Source organism: Pygoscelis adeliae, unplaced genomic scaffold (genome assembly GCF_000699105.1).
Source record: "Pygoscelis adeliae isolate BGI_AS28 unplaced genomic scaffold, ASM69910v1 Scaffold111, whole genome shotgun sequence".
NCBI classification, from domain to species: domain Eukaryota; kingdom Metazoa; phylum Chordata; class Aves; order Sphenisciformes; family Spheniscidae; genus Pygoscelis; species Pygoscelis adeliae.
Genome location: NW_008824542.1, coordinates 2,439,564 through 2,460,406, shown reverse-complemented (window position 1 = coordinate 2,460,406; position 20,843 = coordinate 2,439,564). Strand labels below are relative to the sequence as shown.

The following is a 20,843-nucleotide window of genomic DNA, read 5'->3' as shown; positions in this document are numbered from 1 at the left end:
CTGTTGCACTAAATTTGGCCTACTATTTGTTTTGCAAATGTTTTAACGTGTTGTTAAAATTGCCATTATTTCATGAAAGTGTGTTTATTTATTACATAGACATTGTATATGCACTTAATTGATCCAGTTGCTCAAGTAATTTTATTCCACCTAATCTATCCTCACACCATAATACAGAGGCAACAATCAACTCCGTAGCAGTTTTCCAGCTTACTGTAAACTTCAGGAGAGAAAGGTAACTACTAACTGAGTTAAGTATTAGTCACCGATGTTTAAAAAAAAACAAAACAAAAAACCCCAACAAAAACCCACACATAAATTCATGTATTATTTAAGAAATCAAAGTTACCATTTTGTAACTGCTGTTATAAGGATGGAAATGTTAAGACAGACTTTCTTCATATTGCCGCAAGTATCCCAGCTGCTGAGCATTTACTGCTGCCCTGTAAAACTGGGGTGGAGAAATTCCCTGCTGCAATAAAAATGTCCATAAACCCATAAACAAGAGACACATCAGTTCCTTTAAAGAAAAAAAGATAACATTAGGACAGCCTTTCATCCTTACTGTGTCTGAAGGGCTTAAGACACACTTTGCTGCCTAAATATAACCAGCAACATTACCACACTAGTACCCTCGACAAGTTTTAAAGTGACGTATAACCTTTAAAAAAAGATTTTTTTGTGAAATACTATTTGTTAGTTGTGTTGGGAAACACAAAAGAATAAATTGCAAGGGAAAATGTTACAGATTTTTCAGTGGTGAAGAGGTTAAATCAACTTTTAAAAAGCGGTCAATCATGCAATTCAACATACAGTAATTTTGAAACATCCAAAAATTACCATCTGAGCACATCTGGAAAGTTCAACATGATGGGGTCTTATTGGAGATGGTGATCATTTTCAATGTGACTAGGTCCTTTTCCGTACGATGAGGTTCTACTTCTTTACTTTTTTTTTCTTTTATGGACTTCTTATGACCACGAACCAATCCTTAATGCCTCTACTTTCCATGCACAGCTCTGCATGTGTAGCACGGCACAGCACCCATCACAACATCCTTGACAAAAGGTCAAGCTTTCCCTTGCAAAAATCCTGCCTGTTCGCTGATGCCCGGTGCAGAATGAAGACAAAACACTTCTTTTGTAAGCACCTCAAAAAACAGGTGGTTTTGCTTGTTTTAATTTGTTTTTGAATGATGGGTGCTTGGGGGCTGGATAAGCTTAGGAGATCTTTGAACAGAAAGCAGTGTAGAAAGGCATTATACACTTGTAACGTAAGATTTAGAAGAGTCTGCAATGGACATTATGGGCTGGCTTCTCATTTTTCTTGGATCATCTTCAGGCAAGCTTTGGCATTTTGTAGAATTGCCTCACTTAAAAACACTTCTTTGTATTGGCATAACTGAGTGTGAAATGATCTAGAGCAACATGGACTTTGAAATTACTCACCTGCTTTTTGCCTCTAGGATTCTTCACACTAGAATTTCCCCAAATGTAACACACAGAGAGTTACAGAGGGTCATCGCCCAATTTCAGCCACCTAACTTACAGGCCTAAATTAGGAAAGTAATCTCCCCAGGCTTCCTAAATTGTCAGTCAAGGTAAAGAGAAATTACTTGAGAAGGCAGATATGCTTCTGCTTTGATTTGCATTCTGGAGGTACCTCTCTCTCTTCACTCGTTGTGGAAGGAGCCTAAGAAAACCACCCTTCTTACTTAGGCATCTCATTTAGGTTCCAATTACGTAATACAAAGATTCCTGTATTCTCAGTGCCTCCAGCTCAAAGATTTTTGCCCATTCTTGCCTCCACTCTGTGACAGCTATTGTACGTAAGAAAGGTTACTGAATCATAAGAATCCAGTTACAGAGCTTTTTTTCTTTCTCTTTGAAGAAATCTGTTCTTTGTCAACAGTTATCCACACCCATCGCTTAATCGTCAGCAATTAATAAGACTCCACAAACCTGGTTTCAAAACTCCAAGTTACAGCATATACCATGAACACAGTTTCCAGAAATTCATCCCATGCATCCCAGTAACTGCAAGATGTTGATCATCTAAATGAGGTCATGCAAAAAGTACAGAGGGGCCGAATATGAGTGGGGAAACCCACGTACCACCCTTATCCTATTGACTGTGGTAGGAGAGCAGGAGATCAAGCTAAGACATACCTTAGTAAATCAGTGACAGGCCTTTAAAATTCAAATACATTGTTCAATGCCCAATCCAGATGCTTCCTTTCTTGCTTCTTCTAAGTATATATGATTTGTACAGCCCTTGTGTATAAAAGAATGACTTTCACATGTACACAAGGGAAAAATCATTTAACAACTGGTAACACTGCACACTTTACTCCCATAAAATATGCTTTGCAGTGGCCTTTTATTGCTGCTCTATTCATACAACTTGTTAGATACATTGAAGTACGTGACCCAGGAAGGTAATTCCTACCAATAATAATGAGAAAAAACAAGATAAACTGTTTTTCAGTTTTCGAACTTTGAGTAATGGTGCTTCATTACTTGATTTCTCAGTTGCTGTTTTAAATGAACACCGCTGAGTATTTAACAGGAATCACCAAGAACGTTAGATCTGAGTTTGCATTTCTGGATTTAAACAGCTGCAGCTGACTAATATATAAAGGGTAGCAAATCACTGATAATCACTCAAGGCCTCCTGTAACTTAAAATGGACATTAGCAGATTATTTCCTGCACTTTGAGATGGATTTCACAGATTCAGAAGGAACAAAGGCAGGAACACTAAGAGTGAGAGGTATATAGAAATAAAGCACTAAAAGCCTGAGATGCAAAAAAATCTATATTGTAAAACTTTAGACAAAGCTCCTTGGGCCACTTTTCCTAGTTAATTCTTTGACTTCTCAGACACACTTCCTTTTCAGATCCCTTATTCCCTTATCTGTCCTGGCTCTCTTACAGGCTGAGCCTTCCTGACTTTTCAATAGCTAGCCAAAGCAAGAGGAAACACCCCTTTCCCATACATGTACACACCTCATGTACTGAAGGAATCATCCTCAGTCTTATCCAAATAAGCTCATTAACTTTTCCTTTCCATCTTACTCCCTTCTTCTGCTTCACAAATATCCTTTCATTCCCTCTGATTTTAGTTTTATCTTACAAAGCCATCAGTTTAGCATGTCTTTAAATATACTTCCAGAGAATGACTATCACTTTGCTCTATGCAAAGACTAGTACTGAAAATACAGCTTTCATCTTCAATGGCCTTATACTATTCCCTTTTTAAAGAAATGTCACCCTAGAAATTTAAACACATATATTAAACAAGAAAAATAAAACTATTAATAAATAAAACTGTAATTATTCCATGAAATAATGTTTTGAGTTTTAGCTAGAACCTTCCCCTCACCTTCTTGATTAAAGCCATATTAGTATTTCCCATTAACTGACATATTATATTTTGGAGACAGAGGAGTCATTAACTGCAGATATGCTGAAGTTTTGCTTCCTACCTGCAGTGATAAGACTGCCATTCGGAAAAAGCAGAAGCAGGCACTCCTTTCATTTTTATCACCTCCTGTAATTGCTGTGTAGTGGTATATGTGTCTAGGCCTCCTTCAGTCATTGGAGATGAAGCCAATACAATGAATGGCCAAAAAGTGTGGAGTTCTCTGACTATAGAGAAATATCTTTCTGTACTTCACAACTGTGTTGTTTAAATTTGCGTTGGCTCCAAGAATCCTAGACAGGTAACTCAGGCACAGACACCTCAATCACGATTAGATGAGACAAGTCTCGCCCTGAAAGTCCATGGGATGGGGTAACTTCAGGGAGCTTTTTTCCCTAGGATCTGAGGATCATTTCCTAGAGCAGTAGTCCCAGTCAAAGCCAAAACTCTCATTTATTTCACTGAAATCAGGTCCAGGTTAAATGGGGTAATAAAATAATATGGGGTAACAGGCCCAGAGAGAAACCACTGCTTTTTGACCTGGTGACTCTGGAAAGACACCAGCTTGGCACATGGGAAGAAAGAGAGGGCTCTTCTGTCATATTTCAGTGTAAGGTTGATTGAAAATGACATTCAAAGTTAATGCCTTGTTTCAGTTTTAGGGCCACAAATTTATTCTGCCTTTGTATTTAGTTAAAATTTTCTATGCCTGAAAGCAAGTTGCTTGGTTTCTGAACACTATGACGTATTTCATGTTCTGAACTTGTACATTAGCCTTTTGAATTCATATTCCAGCTTAAATTTCTATGTATGTCAAACACAAGATGTTAGGCACATTCAATGCAGTTCTCTGCATGCACATAGCCCTGTTCTGGCTTTCACCTTCTAACTGGGAACCTGCCATCTGCAGTGAAAACCCTATCTTCTAAATGCAATTTATAGTTCCCAGGCCATGTTCAGACAGCTTCCTTAGAGGACTCCATCTGTTCTGAAGCTGTGATATGCTTTTTTTCCTGCTGCTATCATTATACTCTTTTCCCCAGCAACTTCATAAACTCTCTTAATGTGTCCTTTCTATCCCTTTTGTAGCCAGAATGCCACATAGCCCTTCAAGTTATCAAATGATGGTAATGTTGGTTAAAAGAAGTCAAATTTCACACAGAAAAATACTAAAAAGGTTGTCCATTTTCCTTGCTATCTAAAAAGCCAAATCAAACGTTGGTCTTAAACAATCTAATTCAATATTTCAACAGAATAGGATAAAATTTTCATTCTTTTTTGTACAGCTTTGCATTGGCACAACTGTCAGCATATTTCAGCCATTTGTGCTTCCAGTGTTATTAATGGAGGGCAACTCGAACCTTTCAACAGTTTCTCCTAGAAAAGGATGTGAGGCAGGTTGATGTTCTGCACATACTAATGAGAGTGACATAGCTGTGCTCGTCACAGTAGAGTTCTCCAGAAAATCCTAACAGAGGAGAAAAGGCATACATTCTAACTTTCCCTTTGGAAATATCATTTATTTTAATGTTTCCAGCACACTTTCATATCTAAAAGTCTCTATAAAAAAACTAATGGCATTGGGTGGTTAAGTAGATGCTGTTCTTCAAGTCACCAAGTTTGCATATGACTTATCATTTTGATGATACAGATTTATAAAGCATATTTATAATTTTTGTCCATTACTTAAACAGTTCAGAAAGAAGAAATGGTAGGCCAAAATATTTGACAACTTATTGCCAGCTATTGAAAACAACCCTCACTTCACAACTGTGATGTGACTAGACATCAAGACCAGCTGAAGCGCTTTTGACAATAGCAAGATAATGAATACAGTTCCATTTCAAAAAATCCTAAGGAAAATCCATACTTTCTGGCAATTCTGTTCTGACTACGGACACTATCAGTACTTTGAAAACTTGGCTGATCTCCAGACAGAGTCTTCCTGGTTTAGCAGGAGAACAGAGCAGTAGCAGCAGCACAAGTATGATTCAGTGAAGGCACTGGTAGGCGTATCCAAAAAACATGATACATGTAATTGCTACTGAGACACTTGAATAACTCGTGTGGAGTGGACCTAAGTGCTAAAGGCCACCTGAATCCATTGAGGGCACTCTACAGTCCGCAAATAGGCCACAAACCCAGTAACATTTACCCCCATGTAAAAATGGCTTTTCCATCTCCAGAAGGGTCACAGCAGCTTCATCTGAGAGCCGTGCTTTCTCCACACTTTAAAAATTTAAAAAATAAATAGCATTTTCTCTCTTCATTTAAGCAATGCTGAACAGGATGATCAATGACAAGGTTATAGCGGAGAATGCACAAACCTCTCAAATTTCCTTCCCATTGTTGCTATGTTTCCATTAGCTGCATCAGTGTCTCTACAGCCTCTTAACTGAGCTATGGAAGTTCGCTCACATAAATATGGCATATGCTATATATATAGCCAAGGGGTTTTTATATAACATATGGGTATGTTCTGGGATTATATAGAGCTGGGAATACCACACTCTCATGCCTTTGCACAGTACAAAGAGAAACCTCAAGACTAAGAGGAATTGGTCAGACTGAAATATCCTTTCTGACATTTCTCAAAGGGCAAATACAACTGTTGAGTTTTTCTTTCTCCATCTAGAGAGATACTATAAATATATCTGAGAAAGCACGGACTAATCTCTTACATACACCCTCAATTCAGTCCATCCCCTCTCTCCTTTGACACTGACTATAGACTTCTTAGTCATTTCAGTAAGTTTACATTTTTTTCTCAGTTATTTCTAACAAACCACAGTTACATGGCAGGGAGATGAAAGGTTGAGCAAGATTCTCAGGGCTCATGAGTCAAGTCCCTAACAAGGCACAGCTGATATACAGACAGACAGACAGACAAAGATATCAACCATGTGTTGAAAATAAACAGTTGCAGTAAATTCTCTTGCACTGGGGAAGGGGAGAATAGCGCGCTGGCAATGCCTGCGCTGCGAGAACGATGCTGCCACTTCTCTGGACCTGCGTTAGTCCGGTGATGGGAGTATGTTGTTTATACAGTCCCGGTTCTCATGTCTATCTACTGCTCTCACCACCTTGACCTGACATGAATGGTTTTGAAACCCTTTGTTCACGTCAGAAGTGCGATAGTATCACAGTAAGGCAATTCAGTCTGCAAAAGAACAGCTCTGATTGATAGACAAGAGATAAGCGTATACTAGCCATATAAAATTTTAGCTATTTTTAATAAACATTTCTGCTTCTGAACTGCCTCATATCCAATGTTCCCAAAGCAATTTGCTAATATTCATAAATCTCAATGTTCTTTGGAAGCTACTATATAATAAAAATACGCATCAACAGAAGCACAAAGGAAATTTACATTTGTCCCGAATCATACAGCCTGTCTAAGAGAAGGGACCTTGGCTCCTCCTCCCCTATCGATCACACCCTCGTCTCCTTCCAAGGCAATTTACCAAGCTACATAATGGACTTACAAGCATTAACCTGTGAAGAGCCGTTAAATACCCTGAGGTGAATATGCCCATCAACAGCAAGTTTCCCAGTTTCTGGTAGGCAACGTCAGACTAAGTATCTGATATCCTCCTCATTATTATGAAGCAGTATTTTCTTAACGGTAATTTGACCCTGTTGCTGCAGTCAACATACTCTAACAGAATGCTGTAAACACCTATATTTTATCAATTGCAATATATGTTACAAAGCATTACAAACATGGGAATTGTCAGATACTGTACAGCATGATAAGTCCTATAAAAAAAAACAAAACAACTTTAAAAGGATAAAATTACTCTGGACATATACTTCCCAGTGTATACTGTAAATATTAACATTTACCATCAGGAAAACAGAGTCCTGATGTTTTCAATGAAATAAAACCAGAACAAAAACCAATAGGCCCATCAGATGCAAAATAGATCTAGACTTACTGTGCTGGAACACGGCGTAGAAACACAATACAAGGACAGACTGAGCATACTCAATGCAGCTTAAGCCATAAAAAGCAGAGGGGAAGCATGTGGCAAACCATATAGTAATGGTACTACCAGTGGCACTACTTGTTGTAGCTTAATGCGTTCCATAAGCCATCACAGGAGCACTGCATTTACCTAAGCTTTTACTTTATCAATACTATCTGAATTTTCCTCTTACTTTTGCAGACTTCTTGCTGTCACAGATATCAGTTCCTATGAGTACATCTGCAACAAATATCCACCTGTTCAGATGTTGCTACTGTTGCAATAGCTTTCTGCATAGTGTAAACTCCAAATGTAAAATGGTAATTAACTCTATATTGTGGAAAACTTGTTATTTATGTAACTGTTTAGCTTTTTCAAATAGAACCGTACATAACCACACTCAGAAAAGAGAAGGCGGCATGTGTAAATAGGTATCTGTGTTGTTCACAGACTTTGCAGGTCATTACAAGGAACATCAATTTTCAGAAAAACAAAGGTATTTACAAAAGAGAAAACAGTATATTGGACAAGTAGTGATTTTCCATATTACTTTCACTTCAAGCACATATAGAAATTCTTTGGTACATTCTTTACATCCTACACTTTTGGCAATTCAATAATCCAATTGCTGCAGGAAAAAAATGGCCTCGTCTTATTTAAAAGAAAATCAACAATTCAGTCACAACTTTTACGAAGACATAACTCGTGCTTAAGAACATAGCTCATTAATATTTTTAGCATTATCTGTTCAAAATGGATCACTGAAATCAATGAAAAACACAATATTTGTCAATATGACTAAAAAATGGAGAACTAGGGCTGAAATGAGTATTTATTATTATTTAACTAACCAAAGTTCCATGTATTTGAGCACTGATTGAGAATATATTTTATTACCTATGAAAGCAATATTCCTATTGAGAAGATAGTGCATTTTCTACTTGATATATCACTTTTAAACAGAGAAACTCTAAATGCTTCATGAAAATGGACAAACACGTAAGCAGCATTAACTAAAAGAACAAACAATTAAACTTTCATTATGGATTAATTATTATTATTTCCACAGATAACCAGGGCCTATATGCTGAAATAACAAGTCTGTACAGTTTAAGGAGGCAAATCTTCAACTCTTACACCCTGCAGCTTCCCGAAGGCAACGCACCCCGGCACAGCACCTGCTCCCAACACTGCAACGGTACAGCTCCCGCGGACTGCGCTGCCCCTGGGCTGCTCCTGCCGCGGCGAGGCAGAGAAACCTCTCTGCCCCTCCAGGTGAAGCATCCCCAGATGAAATAGCTATTGCCAGCACAGCTAAGCCTTGGCAAAGACCTGGGGGACAAACTCTGGACCTGCACAAACCATCAGGGCTGGTGAGAGAAGATTCTTACAGGGAGAAACCCAGAAAGCTCCAGTATCCATTTTCCCCAACTTCCCCCAGAAAAGTTTTGGCAGGTTGGTTGGTTTGTTTTTATGCTGGGAATTGTATTGTTTTTCCTGGCCTCTAGCCTATCTTTCAGGAGGAAAAGGGAAATTTTTACTAAAAGAAAATATAATTTTAATTAACTCTGTTAGTAACATTTCAGGTTTTTCTCTGTTCTGAGCAAAAGAATATGCTTATTCCTGTTTCATTCAATAAGAACTATAGTTATCAATTTATTTTTTCAGATTTAAAGTGGGTTCTTTTCTAACTACTTATAGGCTCAAATGATTATGGGTATTTTGTAAACAAACAAAAAAAATCATAATTATGAGATGAAAGCAGATGCAGGTCAATGCAATGTAACACTTTACAAAACAATCAATAAAAATGTCAATACAAACAACTACTAAAGGCACCATATGACATTCCAATGCGGGGAGGGGGGGGAAGGGGGGGAGGAATTTCTTCATTTTCTACTTAGACGCCTTGCTTCCTTTATCAGCAGATGGCAAGCAAATTACTAGTTCAATCCATATGTCTGTATCTGATAGACAGTGTTTTACAAGTCTGAAATTAGTTTGAAACATTTTGATGTTGGCCAGACTACAGAGGAAAACAGGATAACTTTGTCTATTAATGAAAAGTTGGTTTTGTCATAACAAATACTTCCACAAGCTACTACCCATCCAGACTCATTCAGTCACTAATGGAATTTGTACCCAAAGACTTAATCTGTGTTTAACAGACTAACAATTTGTAGTTTCATCCATTCTGTTCTGCTGCTGTGCTCCAACATGTCTCCTTCCACTAGCTGAGGTTTACTTAGTAGCGCTGATGAAAGCAAGCAAGGCCATGAGAATATTTTTGGTAGGAAGGATATCAGATCGCTAGGGCCATTTATGTGTATGCTAGTAGGCATTCGAGAGAGAAGCTGTCAGAGCAAAGCCCTTTCAGACCCTGGCTTCAACTGTGGCAAAGTGCAGATGCCGAGGAGAGAAGGGGATTTAGACAATTTTGCTTAATCTCTCCCCATCAGGAAGCCTCCGTTTGCGATGTAGATGATGTATATTTTAGGAAAGGCAGATCAGAAAGCCTAGACAGTTCTTATAACAGAATGAATGGTTTGGTATTTTTTCTTTCAAAAGAAAGCTCCAAATTTGGAGAATTTCAATGACTTTTACTATAGAAAACTGTGAGTTCCACAAAAGATTGATGGGGAAGAGAGACAAACCAAGCTAAAGAAGACAAGAAAAGAGAATTTTCCTTGCAACCAGGCCAAGCAAAGAGGGAGGCAGATCTCTACTGATAAAAACAGCTGACAGCAGGGGTCCAGAGGCATTCACAGCCAGGCAGAGCACCAGGCACACCTTGCAGCTCTCGAGGCGCTGGGAGCCCTTTGGTGTGGACAGCTGGATGGAGACCCTGCTAACTTCCTAGCACTTACAAAATTTAACTTCTTTGCCAAGGACCTACAGAACCAGCACAGATAAAATATTTCTCAAATCAATGTTTTTAAAAATGTTCTTTCTTCACAACAGTGATGTACTTGGGAGCACTGGTGTCCAAAATGGCTTATGCTTCACTTCTTAAGGAGGGTATCACTAAGAAAGCCTTCAAATGCCTTTAGCAATGATTAAGGCTTCACCCCAGGCTGTCTGTTCACTCATTGAAAGGATACATTTCAGAAAAAGTTCAGTCTAGAGGTCTACACCAACGGCAACTGGGGGTACTGAAGTCAAATGAAACACCTCTCCTGAGATATACACAGTCGGTCACGAGGTTTGACTAAAACTGAGTTTCACGTGAGGAGTCACATAGCTGACCATCATACCAAGAAAGACCAGACTGAGGGACCAAATTTAACAGACATCAACTATCCTCTTAGTTTTTGTAGAAGTCCCTACACCAGATCTGCTCTGACAGTTGTTATGGATAACCATTACAAAGACCTCTACCGTTTAGCTGGCTATTAGAAGGGAAAGGCAAATTGATTAAGTGATGATTAAGTTTACAGTCTTAAAGGCATGAAAAGATCTATTGAAAAATCAACCCAGATTTAAAACTCCTGCTAAGCAGAACATAATTTTCTGTAATGGAAAAATCAGTAAAGTTTTAACATACTCTTTGCGTTAAAAATGATCAATATTAGTCCTACAAGCCATTTGGCTAAATAACTACAGAATTCTGTGTTCAGTGGAAAAGTCTTTTAATTTTTAATTTAAAAATAAATCTCACTTTTTAAATTTCATTCTAATTTTTAAACCTAATTTAAAATCAGTAAACAAACCAGTAAAACACACGTATGCACACAAACATACATAGGTGCCAAGTTGTTTACAAGCCTTGAAGCCTATAAGATTTTAATCACGTTTTCTATTAACTCTCCCCACCCCTCAAACACTGCATAAGGTAGGGTTTATGCGAATTTTAAACAAAAGGAAATATTTAAGTTTCTAGCATACCTCAGTCAAATATAAATGAATTTCAGCAATATACTAACAGGTACTGTGCTACTGTCAATGGAGAGTTTTACAGATCTTCTTTATCAGCTGCAGGGAGGAATGCCAAAATGATCACCATAACCGAGTCCATTAACTGAATTGTGAAGAAAATGCTTTTCTCAAGAAACAGGCTGACCAAGCTTATTCTGCACAATACAAACTTTTAAACAGATCTGGAATACATCCACTTCGGGTTGGGAGAGGAACTGCCATGAAATGCCGAAAAAAAACGGAGTATAACTCAGTGTTTTCTCTTCTAACTCAAAAGCATAACCCCATGAACATTAAAGCAGTTACTATCAGAAAAAACTCATTAGTATGTAAAGATATTATTCTCCATATGTTTTATAAAGGGGATAATAGCGGTATATTAAGTTTTGCTTTGATTTGAAAGCTTTCACCTTGCGGTGTCTGCCTTACAGCCTTTTAGTCATGTACAGACTGGAGTAGCAAGAGCTTTGAAGTGCCCAACTTTCAGTGAAGTTTCTAACATTTTCTTAATAAGTCTGAAGAGGTCTGTGTGTGATTTACTGTAATTTCAGAACAAGCTCAGAAATTCACACTAACACAAAAAGATACAGTTGCTTCAGGAAAGAATGGGAGAGACATTTGAGCACGCTATCACTGCTGGGGCACGGGGGAGAGCGGCATGAAAATACTTTGGCAACGTGATCAAGTCAAATTCAAAATACTGGGTATATAAATGATGATACTCAGAACTTTAAGGGAAACAAGACAGAGTTTTGTATAGATGAGATTCTTTTTTTTTTTTCAACCAGTAAATATAGTTTAAGTGATTCACAACCGATTTTTATAATTGCAGTGAAGCAGCTGTGATCAAACTCTATTTGTAGCATCATAATAAATTTGCCCCCCACCTACTAAAATTAGTTCTAAGCATCCAAAATTCCCATTTGAACATCTGACTGAACAAAACAGGCATTACTCCATGCCAAGAACTGGAGGAAATAGACCTAAAATATGCCATTTTCTCACCAGAAATTGTAGGCTCCCAGAATAACATATGAATTAAAACTCATTCCAAGCTTGTTTGCATTGCTCCTCATTCCCATTCATAACAAATTCCTTGACAAATGTTCTGATTGTTTCTCTTTTTTCCTTGCTTTTTTTAATTTAAACACAATTTTCAAATCACAGACAGTCTTGCAAGGAGAAACAGCCAATAGTACAACCCATCTGAAAATGGAGAGGGTGGAATTTTACTCTCAGCAAGTGCTGGAGGCAACTCACATGATTAAAGACTGCACTGTAAGCCATCGTTAAAAGACTTCTTCCCATAAGTGAAAACGTGTAGTTTGCCACTATGCACATCAGAGGCACATAAACCAAAATGAGGTCAAAGTCAAACAAGAAATGCAAATGCCTCGCTCCAAAATTCCTGCTTTCTCTTTTTTTATTTTTCAGGCTGAAGGAAAGAATAGAAATTTTAACAAAGTTAAAATTAAAATTATAACCTGTTTCTTATTTTTTTCTCTTTCGCTAGTATTCTTGCAAAAAGTTACACCATTATACCCAGAGAAGTTAACCAGGAATATTGATTCAGGACACCTATGGATCAGGGTCTTCTTGCTATGACTATAATGTTGCACAATACAGAGTTTAATGCATCTCTCTTCACGCTCGCCTTTCGAGACGGGAAACTGCCTTTATTCCCATTTTAGAGACAGAATCGGGAGACTAAGGCCTACAGCAGCCAAGAAATCATAGGGAATTAACCATTTAACTAGGATAAATATGATTCACCAACCTGAGATCTGCAAATCTCAGGCAGCACAGGGATACACAAACTCAGCAAAGGTTTTGAAGTCCATTTGCAAGCTGCCTGCAAAGCGCTGCATAGCCCGGGCTGCCACCATGCCATTTGTTTCAGAAACCTCATACTGTGCACAGCGCAAAAAGAGAAGACATCCTTATTCCTCCTCCTGTCTTTATGCACAAATTATATCCTATCTGAACTCTAAATAACGTAATATGCAATATGAAATACATAGATTTATAGATTTATATTACATACACATATTATTATATCACTACAACAAAGATTGTAAGATTTTCTAAAATATACATAATACTACTTAGAAAAATGCTTAGGAAAACATCAACAGAACCATTTAGCCATTAAAAAACTTCATTTTAAAACCAGAACTTGGTACAAGAAGTAAATGAATTATATTAGGCAGGAAATTGTTCACTAAATCAATTGTGCTACATTAGAGATCTTAAAATTAAGACTACTGCCAAGGTGGCCATATGCATATTCTGAGGAGTGCTAAGGTAACAAAAGACATCCCAGAAAACCTTTTGCATATCTCACATGTGAATATATATATATATATATTTCTGTTTCAACACACGTGTTCATGTAACAACTATTTTCCATAGTTGTCATTTTTAACTGGGTGCATTACCCCCTAGATACCTTCATGGAAAAATCACAGAACATGTGTGTGCACTGTTTATTCATAAATCTGTTTTTAAATCTTTACCATTTTGAATTTGTTCAAATGTGGATAGCATCTGGATTCCTTCAAACCAATTATAATTACAATGCTCCCTTCTTAGTCCAATAAATTAAACATTTATTTGCTGTCTATCATAATATCCCTCCTCTAAAAAAGTATATTTATTGTGTCTTTTAATTACCAAATACATGGAGAGGGTTGTCTGAAATTCAACACAGAAAGCAACTCTGCACTTCCAGATGTTAGAGGATCTTCACATAGATTTTCACTGTTCAGCACCGTAGTACTTCAGGCAAAAATAGAATTACGTACAATCCTTGCCTGCATTCATCTATGAAATTTAATTTTCCATTGAAAATCTACAAGTTACCAGCAAGTTCTGCCCTTGGACATGAATGTGTGTTTCCTATTGGATCCAGTTTGGCAAAGATTATCCTTAGTTTCTAAATACAGTTGAAGCTTCCATTTCACTTCAGGTATATAATCTAATACTAAGTACTACTAGCAATACAGAACAATAATAGGGCTGTAAAATGGTTGTAGTTGCACTTAACTTCTCAAAACTTTGGAGGAGCTCAGCTAATTATTGAAATTAGTCGTTGTGCGAGAAGCTGCATTTACTTCCCAGTTTAAACAAGGCTTCCCATTGACAGTTCTCAGAATTGTTTAGACTGGAGGGAGCTGTTGCTGCGCTGTTTGCCTTTGCAGTGCCCACAGCTGTGCTCCATACCCTGACACTACTTTAACTGAGCTGCATCCACTGTGAGCACAATTTAAAAAAAAAAAAAAATTCAGGAATGTATTTTAAGAAAGTAAAAAAAAAAAAAAAAGCTGCTTACCAGGATTGGTCGTACCTAAAAGAGTAACGTTTTCTCATTCAGTGTGTCCAGTTTGGAGCAAGGGGGTATGAATAAGGGCTGCAGGACTGAGTTGTTTTCAGTGTCAACAAGGGTGGCTTGGTAGCGCAGAGACGCCGAGCTGGAAGGAGACCTCCAAGCCTCAAGGGCGAGGGAGGCTCTGGCTCGCACCACCCCATGCCAGGGGCTCCTGTTCAGGCTGGGGGACAGTGCCGGGGGCCCCTCTGTGCCCGGACCCCCACCCAGCCCCAAACGGCAGGGGCTGCCGGGGTGAGCTGTAGCCATGCACTGAGGATACCCCCACGCTCACGCAGAGTTCAATAACCACTATTACCCACGGCACCGACGGCACGGAGCGGCTGCCCCAAGCACCCCAGTGACGTTCGCCCAGCAAAGCCAGGCCCTGGTGCAGGCGTGCAGCATCCAGGTGACAATGGTGTGCTGCCCCTTCTCACTCCCACCAACGCCAGGACACCACATACCGGACCGGAGAGAGCAAAACAAAGGTTCTCCTACCCAAACTAGTTAAGGATAATATAAAATTGAGTTAATTGCATCTGACACTGATTGTCAACCTGTTTTGGCCACTCGGTTTAATACACGAAAGCACTCTTGTTCTCGTCTTCATTACCGTCTCTCCCATCTGAATGAAGCAGCTTGTTTTAAATCAAGAATTATCTTGGTTCTCCCTGCTTGAATCATTGTTATTGATCATAGCGACTTCAATAAATCCTGCTGCTTACGCAGCGGCCCAGGGGCCGGTACTGATCTCCCCAGCCCTTTGTTCCACATTCTGATTCACCTTTTCATCAAGGATTTTGACGTAGCTGCTGCCCTTTCGCATTATTACTGCACCCCACCCAAATAATGATTTTATCATTTAATTCTCTTCTAAACCACATTTCGTAAAAGGGAGAAGAAAATAAATAAATAAATAAATAAAAACTATGAACTGATGGGTGGGTAAACACGCACGAGGTGGGGTTGTCTCTCCACATGACAGACACACCCCACACAAAAACCAGAAACATGCCTTTAATTGGGCAGGTTAACATTTTTCTAAAAGTTACTTTCTAGTCCTATCTGATCACTCTGTCAGGATGAGTAATGCAAAACATTCAATTTCTTGTGGGTTTGGTTCCAGTAGTTACTAAAAGCAGCCAAGTACATGTTTGTTTCTAAACTACTTGAAACCTTCAGAAAGTTATTTTAGCTTCGTTTGTGAGCCCTTCACCAGCACAGGGATTTTACCCGCCTCGGCTTTGCGCAGAAAACCCAACGCTTCAAAACCATTTCTCTTCAAGTCCTAACTTTAACTTTATTTTCTCATTTTCCTTGTCGGAGTATTCTTGCCGTTTTCCAGGATGTTGTTATATTTTAAAAAGTAGACCACTGCCTCGCCAGGCAGAGACTTGTGGAAACAGGTGCTTCTAAAAAAACCGAAAGACTTTGGCAGCTCTCTGACCTGACAGAGCTCCGTGCATTAGTAAGACACAGTGCCTGCTGAGTTCCCCGCAGCTAATTAGAGGACCCGTATGGCAATGAATGGCCTTGACTATAAATACTTCCTGAAAGATCTCTAACAGAGTCAGAGGAAATGGGAAAAAAATGAGATGCAGCTACAGAGAAACTATTTCAGATGTTTCTTCTTTAAAGGGCTGCTTTTTTCTTTCCCGAAGTGGCTGAAGGATGAGATGCAGCATCCAAGACCTCCACCAACATAAATATAAGATGCATGATACAATTATATGCATTAAATTTAATTCTGTAGATATACCATTAAGATGTTGCTATCAAAAGGTGGTTGGAAGTGGGACAACAATGCCAAAGCGCACAAAAACTTCCATCCATTACCCTGTAGTGACCACTGAAAAATCACGTTTAAACCAAGATCCCACTCTCTGTGCTTGAACCTTCCAGTGCTGCTCCTTGTGCTCCTGCTAACGGCGGCAGCAATACTTCTACCAACATCAGAGAGGCGGGTTTTACCTCAAAGGTATCATTCTGGCCAAGAATTGAATGTTTAGAAAAGTCTTTTGGAAATCATCGGCTCAGCATTTCCACTGCTTTGCAGCTATCTGGCATCTAACTCTGGATAACAAGAGTCAGTACTTCATAATAGGAGAAACAATGTTTCACCACTAGGGATTGTGTCTGATATTTACTACACTGATATTGAATCAATTATATGTAAATTTACTGATACATACATACCTATTGCTAATTTTAAAATGAGCTCTGCCAATCAGCCACGTAAGAGAATGCAAAACAGGGTGACGGGAAATAACTTTTTCTGATTTCCTGTCTCCCCCAAATTTAAATCCATATAACCAGCTCTAGACAGAACGCTATATGAAATATCTGACGTGCAAATATCACAGGCAAAAAGAAAATAACTCTTCTTAAAGTAAATGGAAAATTTCTTGAAACGCCGTGATTTCCTGTAGTGTGTAAACAGTCTGATCATTGTGGTACAAAATAATCTCGATTTAATAGAAGAGCTGATTTTATCCTTTGCCCCATATAAAAAGCTCTCAACAAAGGTTAACATAACTTCAGTTAGATATTTAACGTTACAGCCTGCAGTCTGCCTTTGATAAAAATCGCCAGTACCTTTGCAATAATTTGACGATCTCTCTCCCTCTGACGGTACACAAATCCCCCTGTTGCCTTCAGGTCTATGCGGCACCGTGGGACACACTGATCTGCGCTATTCTGTATCTGCATCGGCTGAACTACAATGCGAGGCAGCAGTGTTTACCGATACCTTTAGGTGGGCTAACTAGGTCCGTGTATAGATCTGAAGGCTCAGGTTGCAATTCCCAATTTTGTGGAAAACTGTGTTCTGTAGTGTCCACACATACCAAAACAGGACACTTCATTTAAAATCAGTTTAGCAAAAAGTTCCTGCTGCCCAAGATCTGCGTTGTCAAAGCATTAAACAATCTGCCAGGCCTGGAGTCCGCTGGCTGCCAATGTGCTACCCAAAAAAAGGAACATTTTTGCATCTCAATAGACCTTCCAGTATCAACAAATCTTTAAACTATAAAATCAGCTACTCTAAGGAAGAGCAGAAATAATGTCTACATTGTACCATGCTGAGGTACATTTTTTGTAATTCCCATTTGCAAAACATACCGATTCGCTGTAAGTACAGCTGCTGGAAACATGTTAATAAGAAAAATAAATTAAAGCTACTCACAGAAGCGTACCAAGCCCCTGAGAAACATTCTGTTACATACACACAGCTTGGAAGCGCTCTTGGGGAAAAAGGTGCGTCCACTGCATATGTGTGTTTGCACACATGTAGAGTTCAAGCTATCGCCACTGCACCATCCCCAGCTCCCAAAAGGTCACAAGCGGTTCGGTCTTTTAGCTGCTAAAAAGGAAAGAAATCCTACCCTAATGACTCCTGTGAATAATCTACCGTAGCACAGAGACTGGGGAGGGAACATGTCCATCATGCATGGAAGGAATGCAAGAAAGCAGCATATGAACGGCTTACACAACACACAAAGCTGAAAAACACTCTGAGTAATTTCCAAAAGTTTATGATTATCCTGTAGGCATTATAGATTTCTGTGGGCAATTGTAGATTTTCACCCCTTCCCCAGTTGATCTGTATCATCTTTGATGTTTTATTAAAATGCTAATCACTCCTAAACTCAGTATCTAGAAAACCCACTTGCAGCATTAACCTCTATCTATATGAAAAAAATGTGAAAAACATCATCTCCCCTTTCCCTTCCCCAGTCATGAGAGAACTAAAAAATGAAAAGCAAATGGTATTACTGCTACTGTCAAATCATTACAAATCATTTGTAATAAGCAGAACCACTTTATAAATACTGCATAGCCAGTACAACCAAAGGGATGTGTTAGATGTTTTTTCAGTCCATTTCTCACAGTGTTTATTCACTGAGTAATCCAAAATTTTTGGCTTCCTCTCTGTCAATCTTTGGGGGGAAAAAAAATGAAGGTGTCCACAGTGATTTTATTATAGGTTTTGTTTCCTGGTCACCAGTCGTCCCGGGATACACTATTTTGCATGGGCATTCATTATATGATACCAGAAGTATGTATTGATTTAACGTTTTGCTTTTAGAAAGGCCCAACTTTTAGCACAACATTAGCTATTTCTACTAGGCATTTCACACTGGAAGAATAAATTTCTCCAAAAGTGGATAATCATGAGACATTTGTTTAACAATGCAGAGTATTTTTTTATTTCAGAGGATTATAAAAATCAGCTTTTTCCAGAATGGAAGGGAAGTTCTTTTCTGAACAATTTCTAATTCTGTCTGAGCCAAGTGAGCTTCCAGGCATACATATAACATATATGTATGTCAGATAATACCCGACACATAGCTCAAACGGTCAAGCTGACCAGATCACTTTGTCTTCTTATTTCCTGGCTCCAGTACTGCATCCCAAAACTAAATCAAAAGCAAAATAAAGGAGTTAGGTTTCTATGATCTGTTTCACGGATCCAGGGGAATCGGGAATATCCGCCCTATTGGAAGAATTAATATGACTCACGGAATCACACTTCTTCATCTTCCACCATCTCCTATCCTTCATATCACCCCTTACCTTCAAGAAGTTTGAATTCTCACTATTTTCCTCTATCCATCAGAAGTGATGAAATATATACGATTAGGGACTCTGTTCAGCAGATGTAGAAAGTTAACCTCCTTCCCTTTTTTTTTTTTTTAATATTTCAAACTGACAAAGGCAACTTGCCTAATTTTCAAAGAAGAAAAGGGAAAATTAAAATACTATAACTAAGGAAAAGACCCAGACAAACAAGTCCTTGGCACAACACAGTTCAAAGAGCAAGGGAGCTAAAAGTGTACACAAAAGTAATTCCTCCTTGAATGGTGTTGGTATGGTTTTACCAGTCAGTATAGACCTAATCCACCAATAAATCCTTTTACAAACCTTATAAAAGAAAAGTTGGGTTGTACACAACATTTCAAAATGCAAGGAACTAATTTATATACCCTGTTAATATAAAAAAATAAGACTTTTTTTTTTTCCCCCAGAAAACCATGGGAATTACAAGTACTTCATATTTCAGAACATCCAGAAGTGATCAAAATATTTCCAAAGTGATAAAAATACTGATTTGGAAAAAAAACAAAACCCAAACATTAGTGCTTTTCTACAAAGACTTTAAAAAACTGTCCAAAGTTATTTTAAAGAAGGGCATAAGAAGCAGCCAGTGTACAGTTTTCCCTTCTTCATTCACCAATGGCTAAAATTGATAATATAATGGTCTTATTTTACCACTTATTAACATTTTAGGCTCCAGCTACCAATCAAATTTAGACCTTTATAGAGCTGATTCTGCATACTACCAGGTCCCTTTGCAGATTTTTGTTTAGCTGGCTTTTTTCATTCTTTAGGAGTCAAAAAATAAATGAAAAATATTTGTATTCTGATAACCCACAATATAAATGGCTCCTCTGGCCAATATGTCTGTGCACTGCTAAGAACCACTACAAAAATTCAAGTGGGATGTAATTAGCGTCACATGTACAGCATGAATTCCACCGCTAGTCAGATATATGTATATATTTTTATATATATTTCCAAATGAAGGAGAGAAATATAACCTGCCATTCACAATGAGCACACACCCAGGTTTGCAACAGGGAACCTGCCATACTGTGACTGCTTCTCATACACTTAAAATTTAACACCAGTAACTATTCATGACCTGTAAGGCACAAAAGATTGTGGTCCCCCTAAATTGCATGCAGACTTTAAGTGACAGACACATTATTTTATAATTAGAAAAACTGCAGTATTTTTAAGACCACTGACTTCATTGAAAAAGAGCTTCTAAGGCATATGTATACAGAGACAGACATACCTATGTACAATCTTAGTGGACCATCGAATAAAACATTTATCTTGCCTTTTGTCTTCTTCAGACATGTTGTTCACTCTTACAGTAATGGATGTTATGATTATAAATGTTCTTATAAAAGACAATAAAGAAAAAAAACTGATCATCACTTCCATTCTAGTGAGGTTTGTCTGCGGACTGACCACTCCTGTAGCAAGTTTCTAGAAGTTCAGATAGGGAGCAGCCCCTGAAAACATAGAGTGATGACTCCAGGAGAAAGGCACTTACTTGTCTCCCTGTTCAGCCCCTCAGAATTTGGGAGCTTTTCTAACCTC

The 20,843-nt window shown here is 38.4% G+C and overlaps 1 protein-coding gene across 3 annotated transcripts in view; it reads right to left on the bottom strand.

Moving 5' to 3' along the window:
• TRPS1 (trichorhinophalangeal syndrome I) overlaps window positions 1–20,843 on the bottom strand; it is a 177,047-nt gene that overhangs the window by 126,099 nt on the left and 30,105 nt on the right. The gene's annotated exons all lie outside the window — the stretch shown is intronic.